The sequence below is a fragment of the Zalophus californianus genome, chromosome 10, assembly GCF_009762305.2.
Source record: "Zalophus californianus isolate mZalCal1 chromosome 10, mZalCal1.pri.v2, whole genome shotgun sequence".
In the NCBI taxonomy this organism is placed as follows: Eukaryota; Metazoa; Chordata; class Mammalia; order Carnivora; family Otariidae; genus Zalophus; species Zalophus californianus.
Window position 1 is genome coordinate 48,493,550 of NC_045604.1, and position 24,350 is coordinate 48,517,899.

The window sequence follows — 24,350 nt, forward strand, 5'->3', positions numbered from 1 at the left end:
CAACTTAACCAAGAGTCATTTAGAATTTCAGTGACCATTATGGGGAACTTTTGATCTCCCCAAATTTTGTTTTACTCAAGATTAAATTAGACAAGCCACAGCTCTGAAAAAAGCAAAACCAAAAATTGAATGGGATGCTTATTTTATTTTTTTAAAAGATTATTTATTTGAGAGAGTGAGAATGAGAGAGAGAGTACATGAGAGGGGGGAGGGTTAGAGGGAGAAGCAGACTCCTCACTAAGCAGGGAGCCTGATGCGGGACTTGATCCCAGGACTCCAGGATCATGACCTGAGCCGAAGGCAGTCGCTTAACCAACTGAGCCACCCAGGTGCCTGAAAACCTGTCTCTTTAAAGTTAAGTTCTCAGGGTCTTTGGTGGCTTGGCTGGTTAAGCCCCCGACTCTTGATCCCAGCTCAGGTCTTAATCTCAGGGTCCGGAGTTGAAGCCCCATGTTGGGCTCCAGGCTGAATGTGGAGCCTTCTTAAAAAATTAAAAAAAAAAAAAAAGTGTTCTGAGGATCCAGATAAATCCCAAATTTCTTATGTTCCCTAGATTAAGGATGAATTTTGAGCCACAGTTTCCTGAAGTAACCGAGGACCCCTATAGGTTTGCTGAAGAATTTAACTTAGTTACTCAAACTTAACAACCTGGTTTCTCAGATTTATATCAGTTAATCCACATGACTCTTGGTGAGGGGCAAGCCAAACACTGAATGAAAATAGCCTGATGGGAACATCCTGAAAGGGTGTAGAGAAACAAACCTCTAACTTTTGGCAAGATGCTAGAACACTCGCTGGAAACCTCCACCAAGCAATTGCAGTAGCTTTTCCTAAGCCTGTTGATTGGAACAGAATTTAGGCTTGCACACAAAGGCCTGACGAACCTGTTCATGACTAATATTATTGACTCCAAATTGTCTTCAAAGAAAATTCTGGTCTTCCTTTAGATATTGACTTCAGCTGGGTAGCATTTAACTCTGTTTATTAAATGACTGAACCGAGATCTCTCTCTTTTAGTTGAAAAGAAACCATGATAGACTAGGAAACTATGTCCACTCCAGATTTAATTAATTTGGCAAGCCAGCTCTTTTGCACCCTAGATGAGTCACCTAAAAGAAAGGCTGCTAAAATTCTCAACTTTCAACTCGGCAAATAATGTCCCTAAACAAAACCAAAAGTTTCTGCTATTATTGCAAAGAGCCAGGACACTGCGGCAAATAGCATTATAAATTTAAGAACTCAGGCACCTTCAACCCTCTAGCCAGCCTTGCCAATGTCCTCCTAATCCCCACTGACAGGGCTCTGAGGAACTGCAGGGGCTCCTCCCAATTTTCCCTCTTATTTGGCTCAGAGAAACCACTCCCCAGCTAGGAATGAATCTCTCTCTCTACTGTCATTGACACCAGAGCTACACCCTCGGTGCTCAGCCCTTCTGCTATAAGGTAGCCCCTATACTAAAGTATGACACCAGTTCAAGAAATGGGGGTCTCCAACAAGCCTCAACATATTCCTGTTTCTGAACCTGTTCCCTTTTGTCTAGGCCCCTTGAGAGATACACACTCTTTTCTTCTTGGTTCCTCCACCCCATTCATTTTTTGGGCTGAGATTTCTTTTTTTTTCCTCTTTTTTTTAAAGATTTTATTTATTTATTTGACAGACAGAGACACAGCGAGAGAGGGAACACAAGCAGGGGGAGTGGGAGAGGGAGAAGCAGGCTTCCCGCGGAGCAGGGAGCCGGACATGGGGCTCGATCCCAGGACCCTGGGATCACGACCTGAGCCGAAGGTAGACGCTTAATGACTGAGCCACCCAGGCGCCCCTGGGCTGAAATTTCTTAGAAAAGTGGCATGCTGGAATTTTTCTCCCAAAAGGGAGAAGGAATCTAGAATGTGACAGTAATCAAACTAGCCAAGCAGGTGAATTAAGTGACTCTCTGACATCTTTCATTTGCTCTGTCTCTGACAGCACTGTGGCTGGTCCTGAGGACACTGATTGTTCGTTCCTGAGGGACCAGCTACCATTCTTTTTACGAGCAGAATCTTCAACTGATATTGGCAGAATCCACGGGGCATCGCTCATCAAGATTCAAATAGATCCCCCAAAACCTCTCCCTGGAACTAATCAATACCCTATAAATAAAGAAGTCCTTCAAGGCACCAAGCCCATAATGGAAGATAATAAGGCTCAGGGCCTCATGAACCCCCCATCAGTCCCTGTAATACCTCTATTCTACCCGTGAGAAAACCCAATGGCCAAGGATGGAAGCTTGTCTGAGACCTCTGAGCAATAAATAATGCTGCTATTGCTGTACACCCTGTGGCTTCTAACCCCCCATGTGCTACTGACGTCCATTCTCACCGGAAGCAAATTGTTCACTGTAACTGATCTACGCACTGCGTTTTTAGTATTCCAGCTGATAAGGATGGTGAGTCTCCCCTTCACTTGGGAAGAACGGAAACACACCTGGACAGTCATGCCCCAGGATTACCCAGAGTCCTTCTCATTTTTCACAAACCTTAAAAGCTGAAATGGGTGATAGAAAGCTTTCTGTAGGTTCTACTTTGTTAGAATATGTAGATGACTTGCTTCTCTGCTCCCTTTCTCAAACCTCTTCACGGGTGACAGCATCCACCTGGTAAAACTTTTGGCCCTAAAGGGATATAAAGTCTCCAAAGAAAAATTGCAGTTTGCTCAGATGCAGCTTCAATACTTAGGGCATCTGATCTGGGACCAAGGACTACATCTGGATTCAGATGAAACCCCTCATGACTGCTTAATGCAGATAGATTAGCATTTGACCCTGTGGCAATTTATAGGAAGCTCTCTAACAGATGCAGATTTTTTGTGGTTTACTGACTTTTTTTTTTTAAATTTATGTATTTATTTGAGAGGGAGAGAGAGAGTGCATACAAGTAGGGGGTGGGACAGAGGGAGAGGGAGATAAATCCTCAAGCAGACTCCCCACTGAGCACGGAGCCCGACTTGGGGCTCGATCTCATGACCCTGAGATCATGATCTGAGCTGAAATCAAGAATCGGTCACCCAACCAACTGAGCCACCTGGGTGCCCCTACTGATGGTACAAAAATGGTAATTATTGTGCTGGATGCTACCGCACGTCTTTTGAAGTCATTGAGACAGCACCTTAACCGCTGGCTACTTCAGCCCAATAGGCCGAGTAAATGCCCTTACCTAAGCTTGTACGTTAGCCAAGTGTAAAACCACAAACATTCATACTAATAGTCAGTATGCCTTTGGGGTAGCTCATGACTTTGGAATATTATGGAAACAACAAGATATCCTTACCTCCAATGGGGACAAAACTTAAAATGGCTCCTATGTTCAAAATTTATGAGATGCCACACTTTTGCCAGTGGATCTGGCTATTATTAAGATTCATTCCTGGGCATTCAAGACTTGACTCACTGGAGGCCAAAGGAACCCACCTTCCTGATACTTCTGCCAAAAAAAACCCAAAAAACAAAAAAACTGCTCTCAAGGAAACCAATAGTTAAACCTCTTGTCATGTTCCAAATGGATGTTCCCCTAGAAGATAACGTCGGAAAATTGAACAGAGGCACCCAACAACTGGCCCCATAAAATGAAAGACAATATTGGAAATCTAATAATTTTCGGTTTAATAAAAAGATAGAATTCTGGTTATCTGGTTTTAGACTGATTTAGACCAGATAACAATGTGGCCCTACCAGAAATTCTAAAACTCCCACTACTTACCACCATATATGCCATAAAGCATTGGTCTACTGACAAAATGGAAGTGTTCATGAACCAGCATGGGTGGGGAAGTAATAATAGGCTGCAAAATCGCCAACCTTGCTTGTCCCACTTGTCCAAACTATAATCCAGGGAAACCTGTTTATACCGATGGATTTTCCTATAGCTGCCCCGTCTCATGAATATACATATATTTTAGTCATGGTTTGTCTATTTTCTCATTGGACCAAAACTTTCTGTAGATAGGCCAAGTCTTCTTCTGTGGTTAAAATTCCATTAGAAAAGATTATCTTCACCTGGGGACCCCTCTTGAACTTCAGAGTGACTGGGGAGCCTACTTCACCAGTCAGGTGCTTCAACAAGTCCATGTTGTCTGGCTGACTTTACCACATTTTCATTGTGCACATCATCCTCAATCTTCAGGGTTAGTTGAACGCACTAATGGCAGCATCAGGACTTAAACTGGCAAAATTTTGTAGAGACCTGCCAAGTACCTTGGCCGAAAGCATTGCCCTCAGTGCTTCTGAATCTCAGATCTACCCCCTTTGGAACTTCTAGACTGTCACGCTTTGAGATAGTCACAGGACATCCAATGTACTTGGCCTCTGCCTCCTTCGATCCACAGTTGATAAAAGGAGATCTACTTAATGCTGTAAAGGCCTAAGTGCTTCGATCAGAAATAACCATGCTTTGGTAGAGCAGTCTCCTCGTATCGCACTCCTGGGAGACAGAGACCCCACACATCACACTTTGAACCCTGGAGATATTTTTTTTTAAAGATTTTATTTATTTATTTGAGAGAGAGAGAGAATGAGAGAGAGAGAGCACATGAGAGGGGGGAAGGTCAGAGGGAGAAGCAGACACCCTGAGTAGGGAGCGCGATGCGGGACTCGATCCTGGGACTTGATCCTGGGACTCCAGGATCATGACCTGAGCCGAAGGCAGTCGCTCAACCAACTGAGCCACCCAGGCGCCCCCTGGAGATATTTTCTATTGCAAAAGGCATCTCCAGGGCGCCTGGGTAGCTCAGTTGTTAAGCGTCTGCCTTCGGCTCGGGTCATGATCCTGGGATCCAGGGATCGAGTCCCATGTCATCAGGCTCCCTGCTCAGCAAGGAGCCTGCTTCTCCCTCTCCCTCTGCCTGCAATCCCCCTGCTTGTGTTCCCTCTCTTTCTGTGTCTCTCTCTGTCAAATAAATAAATAAAATCTTTAAAAAAAAAAGACACCTCCAGAAAGACTCCTTTCAACCTCGCTGGAAAGGCCCTTATCAAGGACCATAAGCCAACCCGTGGGCAGCCACGCTCCAGGAAAGAGGCTCCTGGCCTCACGTGACCCATCTAAAGCCAGCACCAAAACCAGACTGGACTTGCACACCCATCTGGTGACCTGAAAGATTTCCTGGACTTGAAGCAGGCGACATGCAACAAGACAACTTTCCCATAATGTCTGGCCGAGGCCTGTCTAACTTTCTCTCACTCTTTGCTTCTTTGATCCCTTTTATGAAAAGAAAATGATCTTGTATTCCCCAAACACTTGCAAAAAGGAGGGGAACCCTTATTTGGATTTGAAATCAGCATCATCTGGATCCTGTACGCTTTTTGGAAGGGTTAGAAGGTTCAGAACTCACAAAAACCTTTCCTTCATCTGAACTCTGAACTGACTTTGGATTCTTATCCACATTCATGGTTTCTGGATTTGCAACCCGAGAGGCGGTATTCTTGCTAACACATTTGGTTCTAAGCAGTTCTTTCAAGGTGACAATACTGTTTTAGAACATATTTGAAGTTTTGGGACGCCTGGGTGGCTCAGTTGGTTAAGTGTCTGCCTTCGGCTCAGGTCATGATCCCAGGGTCCTGGGACCGAGCCCTGCATTGGGCTCCCTGCTCCTTGGGAGCCTGCTTCTCCCTCTGCTTCTCTCTCTCTCTCTCTCTCCCTCTGTCTCCCTCTGTCTCTCATGAATAAATAAATAAAATCTTTAAAAAAAAAAAAAAGATACTACCTGACGGCCCCAGAAGGAGTAAGGAAGGCTTTCCTCCACCCTAGCAACAGCCCAGCCAATGAGAAACCAGTATACTTCAAACTCCCAAGTTACACCAATGGGCCTTTTGTTACAACAGCCCTCCCAACTTCACTCTTTCCTCCAAGAAAGAGTATTTGTCTCCTTTGTTCTCCAGACTTGCCTATGGCTTAGCTGTAGCTGGCTCGTCCCAAGTAGCAATTCTCCGCTATTCCTGAATAGACCCATTTTTTGCTGTTAAAAAACTGACAGTTTTTAAGTTTAACAGAATCATTAATATTATTCACATAGCCATAGATTTATGATTAATGTAATTATTTAAAGTTTTACAAACCTGGTGACTGATTCAAGATTAGGAAGTGTTTTCTATGTATTTCTTATATTAAAAACAAGTTTTAATGGAAATACATTTTCTTATTTTTTTATTTCTTGGATGTCAGGAGCTTTTAAGAATGGAAAATACAATATATAGCAAAATGCAATCTGATTTGGGATTGTAAATTTTATCCTAGTGACTACCTAGCAAAGCATTTTATTTATTTTTTATTTTTTTATTGTTATGTTAATCACCATATATTACATCATTAGTTTTTGATGTAGTGTTCCATGATTCATTGTTTGTGCATAACATCCAGTGCTCCATGCAGAACGTGCCCTCTTTAATACCCATCACCAGGCTAACCCATCCTCCCACCCCCCTCCCCTCTAGAACCCTCAGTTTGTTTTTCAGAGTCCATCGTCTCTCATGGTTCGTCTCCCCCTCCGACTTACTCTCCTTCATTCTTCCTCTCCTGTTATCTTCTTCTTCTTTTTTCTTAAAATATGTTGCGTTATTTGTTTCAGAGGTACAGATCTGTGATTCAACAGTCTTGCACAATTCACAGCGCTCACCGTAGCACATACCCTCCCCAATGTCTATCACCCAGCCACACCATCCCTCCCACCCCCCTAGCAAAGCATTTTGTTGAAAAGAAACCCAATTTTTTTTAAGAGGGGAGCTTACATATTTTTTATTATATTTTTTTTCTAAAGGGAGGTTCATTTCTGTTTTTTTTTTTTTTTCTGCTTAGGTATTTTTCATCTATACCAGACAACCCCCAACATTAAAGACTGAGCCAAAACAAGCCAAAGATAGATAGATAGATAAATACAAAGGAACACCCAGAGAACAAGAAACAGCTCTTAGAAATTTAAAATACAATGGTCAAAATAAATTAAGTAGGAGGCATGGAGCATAAACTCATGAAAATCTCTCGGAAAGGAGAACAAAAAGGGAGATGGAAAATAAGAAGGTCAAATATACGAAAGAAGTTTCAGTGGGAGAGACGAGAGAAAATTGAGAGGATATTATCTATAAATGAACACAAGAAACATTTTCAGCACTGAGGCCACAAATTACCAGTTTGAAAGGACCCACACTGCATCAGAAAGAAGAATGAAAATAGACCTACACCAAGGTACTTAATCTTGGATTGTCAAAATGTCAAGAATAAAGAGATGATATTATCAGTGTATGCAGCTGAGGAATAAAGTCACATACGAAGATCAGTAATGAGAAGGGGGTGAGGTTTCTCACCAGCACCACTGGGAACTCGAAGACAGGGAATCGTACCTCTAAAATAAGGGGAGAAATGACTTCCAATATCAAATTCTGTTTCCAGCTAAACTCTTCATCTTGGGAGGACAGACTAAAGGCATTTTCACAGGCATGCATTACTTCAAAATGATTTACCCTTCACTCTCCCTTTTCCTAGGAAGCTACTGGAGTGGGAGCTCCCCACCAAAATGAGGGAGTGAATAGAGAGAGAGAGAGAGAGAGAGAGAAAGATGGGGGATGTAAGGGACCCAGGAGAGAGGGGGCAGAAATCTCCAGGCTAAGGGTGCAGGAAGGCCCGGATGACGGCTCTGAACTCTCCCAGGCCCAGATAAGAGCAGGAGGCTGAGGGCTGGGGGACTGATGTCTCAGAGGAAAAACAAAAATGGCCCATTACCTGGATCACACACAGAGAGAGGGGTTTGGGAGAAAAATTAGTGATAGGTACATAGAGAACAGAACCCACAAAACAAGGCAGTTCTTAATGTGGGAATGGGGCAGAGGTGAGGAAACTGTGCAGGGAAGGAAATATTATCTGGTGTCTCCCTGGGAACAGCAGGTACCTCGTCATGACGCAAATACTGAACACTGTGTTTTAAATATGGCCGCACAGCTTACCGTGAGGTGGGAGAGGGGGTTTTATGTATGTGTGTGTGTGGGGGGGTGTGCAAGAGAGACCAATCCTTATCTCTCATGGTGGAAGTCTGTAAAGAATGCCTAACATGATGGTGACAAATCGTCTTATAAATATGGAGGTAAATATTTAAAAATAGCTCAAGGAAATAAAGGTGGTTGCCCCTGGGGTTGGGGCTCAGAGGAGGACGGGAGCCTTGAAGTACTATTTCCCTTTGAAAAACATGCACCCTGGGTTATGATGCTAAGCACAAAAATGGCAGGTCCGCAAAACGCTGCCTGCCGTCATGAGACACTGCTCCCCACCAGGCCCTCTGCCCTGGGAAGCCGGCTCACCGTGCATCTAAGGAAGGGCTCAGAGCCCCCACAGCCAACCAGGGTTACCTAAAGCAGCAGCTTGGAAGGCAGGAAGGCAGCCAACAGCGCCCCAGCGGGTCAAGCTCTGCCCTTCTCCCCCCACCTTCCTTCCAGGCTGCTGGCCTCCCGCCACGACTCTGTGCTTTACTAAATCAAAGCTGCAAACCCTAAATCTCCTGCCCCACCCCCACACCAGATCCAGCCAAACTGACTTTGCAGGAGGATTTAAGCTGGTGGAACCTACAGAGGAGGAAAACAGCCCTCCCCACACCCCCCACCGAGCCACAAAGCATCTTCAATGGCTCTTGTCCTCCCCAGAGAGCAGAAGGGCTGGGCTGCCCGGGGAGACCCACAGGCGGGAAACTCGTTACAGATGTGAGCCCCGGAGTCAGAGGGGGCACTGGAGACCTGCACATGTCAGGACTTTGGGGGTGCTTGTGTGTTGCCTGGAAACCAGAGGCCAAATAGGAAACAGGAAGCCCCAGGGGAGAGGCTGAAATATTTCAGCCTCATTTCCAGAGAGGAAGGCTCCTTGCCAGGGCCCAAGAGCCGCTCTGGTCCTTATTTCTCCTCAACCTCAGATCATCTGAGCCCTCTCACCCCCTTGCAGCGCACCCCACCTCTCTCTCACCTCTTGGGGTAGATCACTTCTTAAAGGGTGTTGGAGTCCATGTATACACATACACACACACACACACACACACACACACACACACACACACACACACACACACACACACACACACACACACACACACACACACACACACACACACACACACAGAACTGTAAAGCCATTTTCTGGCGCGGATTCCTGATGAAGCTGACAGTTTAACAGAAATACCATCTCACACCTCCACGTTTCCTGCAGCTCTGGCGGCCCCCAGCACCGGGCACTGACTTACTGCTTCCATGTGAGTGACCTGGGGTGAGACTGGGTCTGTCTGCACCCGTCCTACAATCTGTAGCTGGAGCCGAGGATGACCACGCCAGGACAGTTCCCGGGATGTGAGCCCAGAGCTCAAAACCCGAGTGGCTCCCAGCTGCACACCCCGGCCATGTCCTTCTCTGCTGCGGACACAGGCCTGGCCAAAGGGGTCCCCTTCATGGGGCCCTGCTGGGGCCTCTGTCACTGAGAACTTTGTCCCTGGGAACCCATGTGCCACCCCCTCCCAACTTCTCACCTGAAGACCCCCCCGGGGGGGCTCCACGTTTGTGAGCTCACCTCCCTCCACACCCCAAATCTCTTTGACTGCAATTTCCATTTGGCACTAGCATCTGTGGACTTAAAAGTTTGGGGCATGTGTGTGCTGTGAATTTCAGGATCAGACTGACCTTGCTTTCCACCAGGGCAACCTAGCCTCTCTGAGCCTCTGTTTCTTCATCTATAAAAACATGGACGATCTTCTCCTCTCAGTGGTGGAGTGAGGATTGGGGGGTACAAAATATCTGGGTCTTGAATGGGCATTTCTCCAGAGGAGATGTACACACAGTCAACGAGCACACGAAAGCTGCTCCACATTGTTAGTCATGAGGGCAATGCACATTAAAACCTTGGCAAGATGGCAGTCCATACCCACTAGGATGGCTACAGTAAGAACAGAAAAATGAAAAATAACCAGTGTTGGTGAGCCTGGGGAGAAACTGGAGCCCTCATGCATTGCTGGGGGGAACATGAAACAGTCTGGCTACTATGAGAGACAGGTGAGCAGTTTCTCAAAAGGTTAAACGGGGGTGTCTGGGTGGCTCAGGTCATGATCCCAGAGTCCTGGGATCGAGTCCCACATCAGGTTCCCTGCTCCGCGGGGAGCCTGCTTCTCCCTCTCCCACTCCTCCTGCTTGTGCTCTCTCCTGCTCTCTCTCTCTCAAATAAATAAAATCTTAACAAAAAAAAAAAGTTTAGACATAGAATTACCATATGACCCAACAATTCCACTTCTGGGTCTATACCCTCAAAGAATCAAAACCAGATATTCAAACAAAGACTTGTACATGAATGCTCCCGGCAGCACTCCTCACAATAGCCAGAGGGTAGAAACAACTCGACTGTCCATCAGTTGGTGTGTCCGTACAGGGGAATACGACTCAGCCATGAGGTGGAAGGAGGTTCTGATGCCTGCTACAACGTGACGGACCCACGGTGAGTGAAAGCAGCCGGAAACAAAAGGTCGTATAGTTTGTGTGGTTCCATTTATGTGAAATACCCAAAGTGGGTAAATCTACAGAGACCAAGCAAATTTGTGGTTGCCAGGGGCTGCTTGCTATGTATGGGGTTTCCTTTTGGGGTGATGAAAGGTTTTCAAGCTAGGGGTGATTGTTGCCCAACACTGCGAATGCACGAGATGCCACTGTACCGTATACTTTAAATTAGCTGATTTTATGTTCTATGAATCTTACAATTAAAAACTGTCTACATCCTTCCTGCAGGCCTGTGTTCGATGATGGCTGAAGATCTTTGGTTCTCCGACTGGGCTGCCTGTAGGAGTCACCGGCCAATACTGAGGCCTGGGGCCCCACACCCAGAGATTCTGATTTCACTGGCACGAGCAGTGGCCCGAAGGTCGAGATTTGTGGAAGCTCCCCCAAGTGATCCTAGCAGTCCAGGACCTTCCTTCGCATTTCCACCTGGCTGGCTACCTCTTCCTTCCGGCTCTCAGGCTTGCTGAGGGCCCCAGGGCAGCTAGATAGGACTGTCTTTGGCTAACCTTGGTTGTGCTTCATTGTAACTGGTGTCAGCAGGGGCTGACTTGTACTTGAGCGTGTGAATGTGGAAGAGAGTGAAAAGACAGATATATACATGTGAACGTGTGAGGAAATCTACCGTATACTCAGGAGTGGGGAGACTGAGTGGAGCCTAGCGCACTCATGGTGGTTCAGGGCTCCCACAGGCGCCAAAACCAGGAGCTTCCAGGCTTTCAGACCTCAAGAACACTTCCTGAGTAGTGTCAGGAAAGCTACAGCTTTGCAAAAAACAGTTTTTTTTTTAAAAAAGATTTTATTTATTTACTTGACACAGAGAGAGAGTGCATGAGCAGGGCGGAGGAGCAGAGGGAGAGGCAGAAGCAGGCTCCCTGCCGAGCAGGGAGCCCGATGCCGGACTTGATCCCAGGACCTTGGGATCATGACCCGAGCTGAAGGCAGACGCTTAACCAACTGAGCCACCCAGGAGCCCAAGACAAGTGTTTAATTTTTTGTTCATTGTTACTGTTGTTGTTTGTATATTTGATACAGTGACCTAAAACCACACAAACTCATAATTTGACAATTCTGGAGGTCAGAAGTCTGACACCAGTCTCATTGGACTAAAATGGAGGTGTCACAGGTCTGCATTCCCTTCTGGAAGCTCTAGGGGAGAATCGGTTTCCTTGTCCTCACCGTGGCTTCTGGAGGTGGCCCGCATTCCTTGCCTAGTGGCGCCTTCTTCCATCTCCAAGGCCAGGGATGTTCAGCCCTGTCTTCCTCATGCTGCCGTCTCTCTGCTTCTCCCTTTCCTGTCTTCCTGTGATGACCTCGGGTCCCCCAGGATAATCTCCCTAATTTAAGAGCCACTGACTAACAGTCTTAATTCCACCTGCAACCTTACATTCCTTAACCCACCTCTATTGTCTTAGCCACGGAGCATGACATTCATAGATTCTGAGGTTGAGGGTGTGGACATCTTTGGGGACCATTCTGTTTTATGGGAAGTTTGGGAGTTTTTTGGGGGAAGAGGGTTAATAAGAAAGATGGATAAGAACGGGGCAGAGCCCCAGCGTGGGGAAGGTGGTAGGTGTTAGTGGCTGTCAGAGCCCGTGCAGATGCTGCCTGCCCCACAAAGGGAACACGAGCAGTATTAAGAGGGCACTGCGATCCTACACGAGAGTGAGATAGTGGAGCAGATGAGAATCTTGGCTCACGAATTCAAATGTGCAAGAAAGGCCACATTTAGCTAATTTCTTCAAATTGACTTCAACCTGACTCCAAGTTCCCATCCTGCCAATTTGGCAGGAAACACAAATTATTACCAAAGCTTCTCTTTACCCCAGAATACAGAGGCTGCCCCTCTGAATAGTTACTCCTCCTCATCACACCACTCTGTGCCTGGCACCGTTCTGAGTACTTACACATATGAACTCATTACAATCCCGAGACGAGTAGTCCTAATATCCCTATTTGACGTGTGAAGAAACTGAGACCCAGAGAGGTTCAGTAACTCGCCTGAGGCCACACAGCCCCAGGCCATTATGGTTGTGGTCAACATCCTCCCTGTCCTTCCCGGCAGTAGCTCCTTGCAGGTCCTCGCTGTCTCAGTGCCACATGTGGGGTAACCACTGCTAAGATGAGGTACCCTGGCACCTGTGCCCTCCCCAGGGGCACTGTGCAGCCGGCCACCCAGGTCCTACCACACGCTCTGCACTGCCCAGACCTGCTCCCTCCTCTACTGTGATTAATGACTTTTTTTTGTCTCAAGGAATCAGTTGCCATTAAAAATATTTATCATCTTCTCTTCAACCAATGCCAGGTATAGACAGCCAAGCAAATACTTCTGTTTTGGGCCTCAAAATAGAAAGGGGAGTGGAAATACACACAGATCCAGCTACTTTCACCAATCTGGGGACCAGGACATTTAAAGATGAAAATGCCCCCATCAAGACTTCAAGAAATTATCCCATCACACAAGGAAGGGAGTGCCCAGCATCTTTGAGCTAATTCCTTTACATCCCAGAGCATGGCAAGAACCTGAAAAGAATATCCACGCCCCCTGCTTGGGCCTCTTGGAGGAGTCTCTTGGGAAGGCAGAAGGTGCCAGGAGACTAGCAGGTTTTTAAACTGGTTTTTTAAAAATGGAAAAAGGGGTAGATTCCAAAACCGACAGAACCGAACATTGGCAAAACCTTCTGAAAAGATTATTAAACACATAGTTTGTAAGCCATTAGCAGAGGAGATGGTCTTGTTTCCTTTAATAATGGGATTCTCCAGGCTGGAGGACTCCTGGGGTGTCATGCTCTGGGGTGAAACATGAACCTTAACAAAGCCTCCCACCCAGACCTCTCAAGGCCAGGATGAAGAACTGCCCTCCGGATGGTAACCTGGTGAAACGGTGTTATGGACTGAACGCTCGCGTCCCTCCCAAGTCCGCATGTTGAAGCCCTAACCCCCAAGGTCCTGGCATTTGAAGGTGGAGCCTTTGGGACATACTTAGGCTCTGATGAGGTCCTGAGGATGGGGCCTTCATGATGGGGTTAGTGCCCTTGTAAGAAAAGGAAGAGACATCTGAGCTCTCTTTCTCCCGTGTGAGGACACAGCAAGGAGGCAGCCAGCCGGGAGCATGGCTCTCGCCAGAACCCAACCCTGCTGACACCCTGGCCTCACACATTTAGTCTCTAGAGCTGCAAGACAATAAATCTCTGTTGGCTTAGCCACCCAGTCTATGCTATTCAATTATGGAAGCCTGAGCAGATGAACACAGATGGGTTTGTGGCTGGCTCAACGAAAGTTCTTAAAAAGTGTTTCTTAATGAAATTCTATCAAGGTGGGGGGGTGGCAGGAATCAGGGCAGACCTAAATTGACGTATACAGGGTGCATCTTCCCTGGGCCTATGCCATTCAACATCTTAATCATTTGCATGGTGACAGATAAAGCAGTTAACGCAAGTGAAGCCTGCCCTGAGCTGGGGGTGGGGAGATGGATAGATAACCGAACCCCAGCACAGAGCCTGGCTTCTAGGAGGAACTCACTGTGCAGACCCCTCAACCTCCCTTTGTGTCATGCTCTTGTGTCTTGTGTCTCTGAACTCTTTCTTCTGCCTACAATGGCCTTCTGCCTTCGTCTAGTCAAGAAACGTGCAATCGTTTTGATAAGGAAACTCTGTGTCCTAAGATGGCTGACCAAGCCAGCGAGAGAGTCCCAGTCCTTGCCCCGGGGCTCTTCCAGTTCTTCTCCCTGCTCTGCTTCCCCTGCGCACCAATCCGGGTTCTCCTCCCTGCCCCGCTTTGCGCATGCCACGCCCAAAATGCCAAGTATGCGGAAGTAGAAGTGTATAAATTGCCCCTTTGTTTGTGCTCAAGGCTCAGACCTTTGGAGACCACTCTCCTCTGAGCCTGCAGCATTAAATAAACCTCTTGTCCTCCAAGATCTCTGAGTGCTGCTTGGTTCTTCCGTCGGGCGATCTAGTCCAGGTTCCGTAACAATTTCTTTAGATTTTATTATGTCATCTCGGTGAAGTCTTCATGGACGTGTGTTCCTGGGAAGTTGAGCCCCCTTGACTCTGTGCCCTTTCTTTGCTTTGTATTTTGTGCTTTAACATATATGTCTTTCCATACATGGTCTCTCCTACTATCTCCTAGGCTCCTGAAGGGCCATGACTGCCTTGCTCATTTCTGTATCAGCACCTAGCATAATGCCTTGCATGTAGTAGGTACTTGATAAACATTTGCAGAGGGAAGGAGGGAGGGATGGAAGGAGGGAAGAAGGAAGAGAAGGAGAGAGGAATCAAGTTGACTGTTGCTCTTCTCTTGCCATAGGAAGGTGTTTCGATGATCTATTGCTGCACCCCAAACCACTCCCACACTTAGGGTCTTAAAACAGTAACTGTTTTATTTGCCCCTGATTCTGTGGGTCAGGAATCCAGGTAGGGCTCTGCTGGGGGTCTCTTCTCCACACATGCTGGCAGAAGCCATCCACTTGGCTGTATTTGACGGGTGGCTTGGAAGGTCAAGAAGACTTCATTCATACATCTGGCATTCCCACGCTCCACTGTGCAGACTCTCTCCCTCCATGAGGCTTGAACTTGCTCAGAGAATGGTGGCCATGGACTAGCTGGACTTCTGACATGGCACCAGATTTTCAAGAGGGGGAGTTCCAAATGGTGAAGACTCACAGAAGCTGTGGATCTCGGGAGGCCCAGCCTCAGAAATTATGCAGTGTCATTTCCGCCACATTTTAGTGGTTAAAACAGGTCATAGGGCCAGGCCAGATTCAGAGGGAGGCCTCAATGGGAGTGGCAGAAAGGGGTGTGCAGTGCTCCCAGCAGTCATGTGATGTAGTCAAACAATCATACGCTTGGTATGGGGACCTGGGTTAAAATTTTACCTCTGTCATATGTAGGTCTCACGTGATTTGGCCTCTCTGGGCTGGTTCCTCTATCTGTAAAATGGCTCAGAGGATAATGGAGGGTTATGGTGGGTTTCTTTGAAAGTGCTCCACACAGACCCAGGGATTACCAGTGGCAGAGCCAGATGTGGCACCCAGGCCAGATGGCCAGCCCACAGCCCTTCCCAGTGGCCCACACAGCCCTGGGGAAGACTCAGTGACCACACATTTCCCGAGGGCCAGTGAACACTGGCCACCATCTGCTTAGGAACCCTGTCTCATCCTAAATAAGACGCAGGTCATACTAATGCCATTGTGTGACTAAGTAGTTAGGTCTTGTGCGTCTGTTGCTGAGGGGAGAGAGTAGGGCAGCCAGAGAGAATGTTTGGCAGGGGTTTGGGGAGGGGGCAGAGGTGGTGCCTAATTTAAATCCATGTGGGAAACAAGAGCAAGAAGATATCCTTTTTTTCAACAACTCTTTAAACTAACAATGCTCTCTGCCCTGAACTCCCCCACCCTTGCACGTGAGAAGTGCAGAAGAAACTCTGACCCCACTTGCCCAGGACTGTGAGCCCAGTTTGAAGAGACCAGCAGGGCTGAGCAAGTGTCCGTCTTGTCAGGAGGTAACAAGCAGATGTGTCCTGGAGCAGCAGGTCATATGCATTCTTGTCATGGAGGGTGGCTGAGCTGCCATTTCTCTCCGGACTGGTCTCCCAGATTCCCCATGGTCTACCCTCCAAAGAGCAGCTCTGTATCCTGTTAAATCACGGTTTCTTCACTTGCCAGTTTCTTTCTTTTTTAAAAAAAAGTTTTAAATTCCAGTATAATTAACATACAGTGTTATATTACTTTCAGGTGTCCAAGATAGTGATTCAATAATTCTATAGATGAATGGATGAAGATGTGGTATAATATATATATATATATATATTGGAATATTACTCAACCACAGGAATGAGATCATACCATTTGCAACAACATGGATGGATCTAGAGCGTATCATGCTAAGTGAAGTAAGTCAGAGAAAGACAAATACCATATGATTTCACTCACATGTGGAATTTAAGAAACACAACCGAACAAAGGAAAAAAGGAGACCAAAAACCACTCTTAACTATCCTGTTAAATTTTTAGTCCGACCTCTCCAGCGGTTACTCACCCTCCCCTTGCTCACCGCTCACCCCATCCTGGCCTCACGGCCTTCGGCTCTCCCTGAAACACGCCAGGCTCTGAGCTCTGCATGGGCTGTTCCCTCCATCTAGAACTCTTCCTCCAGATATCAGGGTGGCTCACTCCCTCGCCTCCTTCAAGTCTTTGCTCAAAGTTCACCTTCATAATGAGGCCCACCCTGACCATCCTATTTAAAATTGCAGCCCTTAGCTTACTAAGCTGCTTGTCTTTCTCCTTTCACTAAGCTCCCCGGGGGCAGGGGTTTGGTCTGTTTTGTTTACTGCTAGATTTCCAGCCTCCATGATAGTTGCTGGACTATAGGCCGACTTAGCGGTCTCTGCAGCCACTCCCAGTCTGCTCCTTCTGCCCCTTCCAGTTCTGACCTTTCTGGTCTGCCCCTTCTGCCATGCGTACAACTACACTGCCCCAACCCCTGGGATGGCCTTGTCATTTGTTTGGGCTCTGAAAGGTGAGTAAAAGGAACGTGTGCTCCTTCCAGAAGGGACGTTTAAGAACTGGTATATGATGGTTGCAATTCCCCGGTCATCCTGGTGCAGGGATCGGCGGTGCCTCCCCAGGCGGTGGTGGTGGCTTTGTTTGCCCTTGTCCCTTGGTCGGGACCGGGTGCAGCCGAGCCCCTGCAGCCTGAGGTGACCATGGCCCTGTCCTAAGTCACTAGGATATTGGGGATATTTGTTACTGCAGATGGATACAGTAGGCCCTCCGTAAATACTGATTAAATTAATGAATTTTTAATGAATCTCTTTGTCGTCTCCTTTAAAGTCCTGAATTTAAAAACCCCACTTGATACATATTACATATGATAGTTATAATTTTTTTGAGTGCCAAGCACCTAGAAGGTTGTGAGGCACAGATCTCAGCATTTCGCACGTACTTTACTCATTTTATTTTTTTTTTAATTTTATTTATTTATTCATGAGAGAGAGAGAGAGGCAGAGGGAGAAGCAGGCTCCCGAGGAGCAGGGAGCCCGATGCGGGCCTCGATCCCAGGACCCCGGGATCATGACCTGAGCCGAAGGCAGACGCTTAACCATCTGAGCCACCCAGGCGCCCAGAGAGAGAGAATCTTAAGCAGGCTCCATGCTCAGCGCCAAGCCCTGGGTGGGGCTTGATCTTACAACTCTGAGATCCTGACCTGAGTTGAAATCAAGAGTCCTACGCTCAACAAACTGAGCCACCCAGGTGCCCCAATGTCAATATCTTTAGATAAATAAAAATCACCAGTTTGCTATAGATTTCTACAAACTTACATAGAAATATGTGCAATTATAAATTAGAATTAAATAAAAATTTATTTATAGTTACTTAGTTACCAAAGTGAGGTGATGCTCTTTATATATTCTGTAATCTCTATTGTAATTTTTCATTTGGAATATTTCATTTAAATAAATATGTAGGTCTAGGTCAATGATAGTTCATTGTGTAAATGTAACCTAAATCACCTATCTACCAGCAATGTATGCCTGCTTGTTTCCCTACTTCTCAGTCACATTGGACATTTTCATATCTTTTTTTGAATTATCGTCATGAATTTCATTATTCATTTCATTTTATTTTTATTTTTTAATCATTTTTTAAATTTTTATTTATTTATTTGATAGCGAGAGACACAGCAAGAGAGGGAACACAAGCAGGGGGAGTAGGAGAGGGAGAAGCAGGCTTCCCGCCGAGCAGGGAGCCTGATGTGGGGCTCGATCCCAGGACCCCGGGATCATGACCTGAGCCGAAGGCAGACGCTTAACCATCTGAGCCACCCAGGCGCCCACTTTACTCATTTTAAATGGGCGGCAAGGGCTATGGTTATTCCCACTTGTCAGAGGAGGAAAACGCAGGACAGATAGGTGGAGACCAGACCCGCTGGTCTCTGCTGGACTTCTAGTCACACTGTGGAGCTCACCCACATTTACTGTGGATGAACCCAGGCAACCAGCCCCCAGGCCGCGGTCAGAGTGTGCGAGCCGCATTTCCTTACACACATGCAGTCTCTGGACGTGGAGCAAGGCAGGAATGTGTGCTCCAAAACGGGGGGGGGGGGGGGCGGGGGCGGGGCGCAAACAGATTGGTAACCTGCTGAGCTGGGTGATGGGTCACCTGGATGATTCTATGTCTGGTTAACATCTCAGGATGTTTTAAGTGGTTTGGCTGCCAGTAAAATTCTCCAATTGTGCTTTGCGGAGGAAAAACACCCAATCATCCAAAAAAAAAAAAAAAAATCCAAACCCTATCCCTGCCCTTTAATTTTCAAATATATATGTATTTTCCGGGAAAATTCAATCCATATGTTTCTCAACCTTTAATACGCTGAAATGTTTCCTCGGGAGTATTTGACTTGCAAAATCCTCAGACTTCCCCCACCTTCCTCTCCTTCTCTCCTGCAACCCCAACACTTTAGAAACAGGAATTCACATTCCAGCAAAGGCGAACCTGGGGGGAAGCCGTAAGCCTATACTCTGAGAAGGCCTAATGGCTCTGGGCCGCTGAGATGCCCCGGGGACCTCCCCCCAGGGCTGTCACCTCCGAGCCTCACACTGAGTCACACTGGCTGCCCTCGGCCGCTCCATGTGTGTCCTGCTCCCTGAGCACTAGTTTGGAAACAGTGGAGGCAGCTTCGGGGAGCTCAGAGTCTCTTTACACCCTTGGAGTCGGGACAACCAGACAGTACAAAGGCTTTCGTGAAACCAGACAGGGATGCAGATTTGTGTCGGGGAGCCTGGGCCATGAGAGTCTCAGGATAGCTCTACCCATTCCTAACGGACCCGTTAGGGACAGGCCGTGGGGAGGGAGCACGTACAGTGCAGCGGGCCTGAAATGCAGGCTCTACGGGGGAGTCAGGCCAAGCGCCATGTGGTGCAAGCGATAATAATTATTAATGCCTGACCTTTGTGTAACACTTCATAGTTTCAAAAATTCTGTCAGCAGTTTGATCTAGCCAGTTTTTTGGAGCCAAAACACTTGGATTCTGATTCCTGATCCTAGCTGTGCAACCCTGGGTAAATCACCTAACCTCTCTGAGCCTTGTTTTACATTATTCGTGAAATGAAGCCAAGAACAACTCCCACCTCCCAGGCTCGTTGGGAATCTGTGAGAAAATGCCAGTGAACCCACTTTTAAGTTGTGAAGCTCTAACAGCTAGAGGTGGCTGTCATGGAGTGGATACTCATCTCACTTTGTGCTCAGGCCTTGATGCTCAAGAGCCTGCACCTGCCCCGAGGATGACACACAAATTTACAGTTTTCTATATATATATATATTTTTTTTTCCACAAAGGAAAGCAGATGTTGTCACTCTCTGGCTTACCTTCCCATCTTGGGTGCTCTGCATGGCCAACAGCAAGTGCGGGTCCCAGGATTCTGGAGGCTGGGGAGCGCTTCCAGGACGGACCACGGAGCCTCCTAGGGGAGAACTTGTCCTCAGGGAAGGAAGGGGCAGGGGCAGGCCTTAGGGGTGGCTGTCTGAAGGAGAGGAGTGGCTTCAAGTACCTCTGGGGCGCTCTAGCAGAAATGTCAATAGACATAAGGGTGGAGGGATTCCGCTAAGTGCCATCAGGGGCCCACACGACGAGGTAGCATGCAGGCATGCTCAGCGGCCATCCCAGGGGCCCAGGGGTCCTTCTTGGGCTCTGGGGAGCACTGGGCAGTGGAAACCTTTCCAGGGGCTGGGAGGAAGGCACGGCAGGAGTGGGGCGGGCGCTGCAGGGCTGTCTTGCACGCACTGAGACACCCCCAGGGGCCTCCCAGAACTATGGCCCCTTGAAGCAGGGGTCCCACGATGGCAGGTGGGGGTAGAGAGAACAACACTGTTTGTCTGATGCTATTTGACTCAACTGAGACTCCTGTGCACGAGAAGTGGAGGCCGACAGGAGAAGGCCCAAGCTCCTTCGTGGGGCCCCTGCCTATCCCTTGGGCTGTACCACCCTCATCCCGCTGCAGACAGCCCCCCGCCTCTGCTGGGTCCGCTCCTCTGCCTGCGTGGTCTCCTCCCACACCTTTCTGCCCGGCGATCACCTACACCACTTCATCCTTTTCATCTGGGCCCAGCAGAGCGTTGGATAAATGCTGGTGGAAAACACGTATGAAGAAATGAAGTGGAGAGTGAGGGCCCACACAAGACCCCCCTGCCCCCCCGTATTAAAACCAAGCCCCAAACCCGTCTCCAGTGTCAGCTGCGTTGGGTTCCCCTGCCCTGGTCTGTCCCGGGGGTCTGTAGGCGCTGCCTGGGGGGGGGGGTGAGGGCCAGAGGCACATGGCCCCACGAAGCCCATGTCCAGCCAGCACACTCACCTTGCCTGGGGTGGGGAGGGCGCAGGCACCCAATATGCATCTCTGTAGCCAGGGCCATGGGCCCATCACTGGGGCCTCAGCTTCGCAAGCTGCGCTGGGCATTCCTGGCCTCTGGGCCCTCCAGACTCTGTCTTCAGGCACCTGTTTCTGAGCACGAATGAAATGCAAGCCTCCTGTGGTACCACCTCCAGGTGAGGTGTGTTTCTGCTGCACATTAGGATCACCTGGGGAGCGTTGAGCATGCCACCGTCCAGGCTTCACGCCACGGCAATGCTGTGGTGGGACCCAAGCATCTATCACCTTTAAAATGCCCTAGGTGACTCCAGGGTATAGCCAGGTTTGAAAGAAGGTGATGTAGGGAGCTTTAAAGAAATCCCCATGCCTTAGCCTCATCCCAAACCAATGAAAATAGGCTCTCTGGGTGCCTGGGCATCCTTTGGTCTGTGTGGTTTTGTTAGGTCTCCAGGTGATCCTAATTTGCATTAGGGGTGAGGTCCGAACAAGCTCAAAGTCCCCATCTTGCCCATGAGGCACCTGTAGCCAGAGGGGTCAAATTACCTCCATGAGGACTTGTCATATGCAGTGGGAGCAGGATATGAATCCAGCTCCAGGGTCCTGAACCCCAGGCCAGTGCTCATCCTGTCACAGGGGGAGACTCCCTCCAGCCACGCATGTCACAACTCAAGGGTCTGGGTTGGCCGATTTTGTCAAGAGAGGTTGTGAGATCCCACTTGACTTTGATCAGAGAACTTGCGTGGGGCAGCCGCTCCCCTCCCCTGACTTTTAGCAAACCCAAAGGGCAAAGTCCTTCAGGGAGACATCGCCCAATTTCTGAGGACAGGTGTAGAGTGTCTTGGTACTGAGGTTGATAGCGACGGTGAAGGTTAAACATGAACTCGCCGGGGGTAAAAATCTGGAAGAAAGAACCACACGCAGTGGGGTGTCTGAGGCTGCACACACGCCATACTCTCTGGGAAGCTGTCTGGGGTCTCTCTGCTTCCGGCTCTGATTCCCAGTGCTCTTTCTGTCCCTCCCAGCATGTGATTCGGTGGGAGCATCAGGGGTTTGGAGACGGACTGCTCTGCTTCCCCTCCAGCTCCACCAACAATACGTGTTGGAAAACAACATTTGTTGAGTGCCTGCCATGAGCAGGAACGGTACCTTCTCATCCTTGGCCTCTCCGTACTCAGGTGGGGATCATTCATGCCCATTTCACAGATGACAAAACTAAACCTCAGGGAGGTTAATCACTTGCTCCAGGTCACCTGGGTAGGAAGTGATGGCACTGGGATCCAAACTCAGGTTGCAAAGTCCCTGCTTACTCAGGTGGAGCACCATGCCTCCCAGCACGGGCCTCACCCTGTTCACTGCTGTCAACTGAGAGCTCTTCTTCACCTGGCAAGGTCCTCCTCGTCTTTGGAGACCTCAGTGACTTACTTCCTGCCCTGATAACCCACACCATAGCCTGGTGGTCTGTCTCCTGCATGGTACCTCTTGACCCTTGTGGACCTGGCCCATGGGGGGAGCCCAGAGGCATGCTGGGGGGTCTCTATGGCCACCAGGGTCCTGGAACTCTCCAGCCCGGTGAGGAGACAGCCCACCTGTTGGGGCGGCAGAGCCCTGGCTGCACTCCATCCCACCCACGGCCTCACCTCCTAGAGGCTCCTCTTCAGCTCAGGAGGCAGCCCCTCCCCCCCCACCGCCCCGATCCCAAGAGCCTTCTTTCAGCTCCAAATACACACACACTGGCCGCCACCGCCATGACATGGACGTACTCAGCCTGGGACAGTGGGCTGGCACTTTAATTTTATATGACATTTTTATTATTAACGTAACCTTACGATAACATTAAAGGAATTTAAAGAGAAAACCGTGCAGTGTATAATCTTACCGACTCCTCTTCCACAGCTGTTTTCCTTCCTGCTACTTTCTAATCTTTAGTTGGAGACATGCACATTGTTTCAAACTTCGTTCTAATCGCATTGCTTATAAACAATTTTGTGCTCTGCTTCTTTTACTTCTAACCAGGTTATAAACATGTTTTCGTAGGCTCCCCCTCACGCGGACCCGATCTACCATGTGCAGAGTCTTCTGTCGCCTAGTTTGTGCCGTGGTCAAATCGTTCCCCAATAGCCGAAAATGACGGTTCATCTTGCCCGTAAGCGCGGGATGGACACCTCTGTCCACACGCTCCCCTCGGTGGGGCAGGGAGGCCGGGACTGCTGTGTGGGGCCGTGGGGTAAGACGGCAGGCAGACCCTCTGTCGCCTGGGCTGTGTCTGCCCCAGCCAGGCTCCCGAGGCAGGGCCGTGGCCACCGCCCCACGTCCAGCCGCGTCCCGCGCACCCCCGGCCACTTCTGCGCGGTCTCAGGCTCCGGGACCGGCGGCGCTCTCCCTGCTTACGGTTTTGCAAAACCCGACCCACGTCGGAAGGCGATTGACTAGGGCGGCTGGAGGCAGAACAGTGCGCGGTCCACAGGATGCGAGGGGGCGCGGAGGGAGTGTGCACCTCGCAGTCGTGCCGCTGGGGTCCCCGCGTGAGGGCCGCGTGCCCCGACACTACGGCTTCATGCCAGTGAGCTTCCTGCATCGTCTCACACGCTGGGGTAGGTGTTTGACAGAGGCGGCCCCGGAGCGGGAAGGATCCATCTGTCTCTAGGAGCGGGTAGGTGCTGATCAGGGGCTCCAGTCCCAGCGCGGCGGCTTTCCATCACTCCCAAGCCCTAGGGAGTCAGGAAGTCTCAACACAGCAAAAGCTGTCATTTCCAACAACCTCAGGAAGCAGCTGGAACTTTGGAGCCACACCCCACTGGGCAGGAAGAGGGGCTGGGGTGTTGGGGCGGTGGGGGGGGGATGACAATGAGGTGACAGGCAGAAGCTCCCGGGAGAGCCGAAGAAGGCAAAGGTCTAAGTCCACTTGGGGTTTTCCTGCAAACACCCGAGAGGAAGTTCCTATCCCTCTCCATTGTGGTTGTCATTTTTAAGGTATGCGCTGTGCCTCCATCTGTGCGAGAAGCTTCTGGAAGGCAGCGTCTGGGTTACACTCTACTTTGACCTTGAGAATTGATGAGTCCCCACCATGGTGGGGCCAGCCTCCTGAGCTTGGCTGGGAAGGATGGGTGTGATCCCAGTTGGTATAAAGACATGGGAAGGGCAAGCCAGGCTGGGAGATGGGAATGGGCAGGGGGTGTGTGGGGTGAGTGGGGGACCAGTGAGGAGACAGCACTCACTAGGTTGGGTCTGCGTTGGGGAAAGAAATCAGGCTGGAAGCAGGGCCCCTGGACAAGCCGTTAGCCTGGAGAGAGCTCTTTCTCTGGCTCAGAGTGGAGAACAGTGATGAGGGCGAGGGGGTTGATTACATTTGGCACCTTCTTGTAATCAGTCAAGGGGAAAAACATAACCCAACACTAGATTAGGTAAACAACCGAGATCCACGCTGCCAAGTCCAGACCCTGAGTGAAAACAGTCTGTC